Raw genomic sequence first — 2,869 nt, 5'->3', positions numbered from 1 at the left:
ACAAACAAATCAGTGTGTAAACCCTATCCAAAACGAAAATCGGCAAAAGCCAAAAATTACTGCAATTGACACTACACGAGCGTGCGCTCGCTTGTGTGGTAAACCAAATGCATAAATGTGGGCATTAGACTGTTGTGGCCACCATGAGCAATTTCGTGGTCTTAGGCCGTTTTGGGCCACGATGGGCAGAAATGGGTAGTGTGGGCCAAACGGGCTTGTGGTCTCCACACGGGTAAATCGTATGAGCGTGTGGAGGAAATTGGGTCAAACTGTGTAATTTCATTACCGAGACCAATTCTAGGCTATGTGGGCTACACGAGTGTGTGGGCCCACATGGGCCCGTATTATGGGCCCTAGGCCCAACTTAACTATTTGACTATTAAGGTTGCATGGGTCGCCCGAGACGACTGTGGGCCTACTAATGGGTCGGTTAGTAGGCCTAGACTACCAAACTATTATAAAATAACAATTATGCCCCTATGTTATAAAATGACTATTATGCTTTATGTTATAAAATGATGGTTATGCCCCTATGTTATAAAATGACTGTTATGGCCCTATGTTATAAAATGACTATTATGCCCCTATGTTATATAATGACTGTATGCTTAATGTTATGTATGATTGTATATGAGCATGCCACGATATATATATGTTGCATACATGTATGATATGTTACATGGGAATGATATTATTATGATTGGACGAAGTGTACTGTACTGGCAGCTCTGCTGCAACTACTTTTTAGTGCTGCAACTGGTGCTAATCTTATCCCCACGTGGAGTGTTCAGCTGGACGGAGTGGAGTGGAGTGTAGAGGCTGGATGGGTAGGATTTCTGATTGCATGTCTGAACTGTTACTGTCACTGTAATGGGATAAGGCCCACACTAATACTGTCACTGTAATGTGCTAAGGCCCAACTGAACTGATCTGATATTAAATTGGACTTAAGCCTAGACTGTAAATGCATTGGCTATTTGCTTTTATGGGGTTACACACTGAGTTTTCGTAAACTCACCCCTTTGTTTATCTTACAGGTAATCCCTAATCTTAGGGACCGGTGTTGCGAGGGACTCGGAGGTGGCCACACAACTGCACCTGGTTTTACATTTTTTATAAGAAATTTAGTTTAGGTATTTGTTCTGTAATAAGGCCTTTTAAAATTTTCTTTTAAACTTTTAATTTGGGGATTTTACTTATTTTAATTCATATCTGATAGAAGTAGGACACGAATTTTCAAAAGATGAATGATTTTTTCAAAACACCATGTTTTCGTACCATAAAATAAAAGCTTCCGCATCAAAATAATGTTTTGAATATAGTAACAACAAATAAGATCAACAAACTGCTAAAGACAACTTGAGTTTCATTAAACGAGAATTAATATAGAGCGTGATTTTCATTAAAACTATGTTTTCGAAAAACACTTCAATGTGATAGCGCCATATTCGGTGATAACGTCTAGGTCGGGTTTAGGGTGTTACATTTAGTCGTATCAGAGCCAAGTTCAAAACTCGACTATGGTTTTTGGGTTTTATTTTCTAAAACTTGGAATTTTCAAAAGAATTGTACTAAACGATTTAGACGTACTTTGAAATATTTATACTGAATTTGTAGCACATCGAGGCTCCGACGCCGATCCTGTAAGTCTTCTGAAACTGTTGTTTGTTTTAAACTAAAAACGCTATAAATAGAAATACAAAGACTACTGTAGGTAGAAGACTATACTATACTGAGACACTCTAGTTAGAGTGAACTGAAAACTATAGTAAGTGTGCGATCTACAAAAACGAACTTTGAGTTACTGATAAGGATTTGCATAAAACTTTGCTAATAAATAACTGAAACTGTAAATTGATCTGCATAAAACTGTTAATTTAGATAAAATGCAATTGGATAATGAGCACAAGAGGTACTCGCGGATGGGGTACAAGAGGCCATGGTAGAGGCCGTAGAGGTGCTCGAGCTGAGTCTTCGTCGTCTAACCATATACCCAATTTGGAGTCTAGTGAGACACCGGCCTCACTGGTGACTGAGACTAGGTCTCCCGATCGAGCGGCTGGGGATGACGCACTGTCCCAAGCTATGTTACGAATTCTGGAGAGGGTCGCTGGGACCAATGCTAGTATTATGGGTTGTAGGTCAGTTACAGAGCAATTTCGATCTAACGAGGCTGAGATTTTTAGGGGTATTCTTGGAGTTGCCACTAAAGTGGTTGAATATTGGATTGAGGCCAGAGAGAGGATTATGGATTACCTCGACTGTACCCCCGAACAAAAATTAAAAGGAGCCGTGTCATTGTTACGAGACGAAGCCTATCAGTGGTGCCTTACAGTTAAAGAGGGTACTCAGGCTGACCGATTGTCATGGGAATTCTTTAAAACTACTTTCTAAGGGAAGTATGTGGGCGTTAGTTATGTGGATACCCAGAGGAGAGAGTTTCTGAATCTAACTCAGGGGGATAAATCAGTGGCTGAGTATGAAGCTAAATTTTTACGATTAAGCCACTATGCACGTGGGATGGTGGTAATTGATTATGAGCGGTGTGTTTGGTTCGAGGACGACGTTAGGGATAGTCTGAGACTTTTGATAGCTTCATAGAGGGAGTGAGATTTTGCCACACTAGTGTACAAGGCGAAGATCGCTGAGGAGGTGAAGCGTACTGAGCGTTTGAATAGAGAAAATGGTAGGAATAAAAGGGATTCGGAGCCCTTGAGTTCCGTTCAAAGGCCGAAAAAAAAGGCCAGAGTGGATGGGCCGGTCAGAGTTAGGGCCCCTATTGTTGCTACTAAACCGCAGACATGTGTTGGCTGTGGTAGACGCCATCAGGGCGAGTGCTAGAAAAGGATTGGGGCATGTTTAAGGTGCG

Source organism: Gossypium raimondii, chromosome 10 (genome assembly GCF_025698545.1).
Source record: "Gossypium raimondii isolate GPD5lz chromosome 10, ASM2569854v1, whole genome shotgun sequence".
NCBI classification, from domain to species: Eukaryota; Viridiplantae; Streptophyta; class Magnoliopsida; order Malvales; family Malvaceae; genus Gossypium; species Gossypium raimondii.
Note: the sequence above shows the minus strand (reverse complement) of the source record.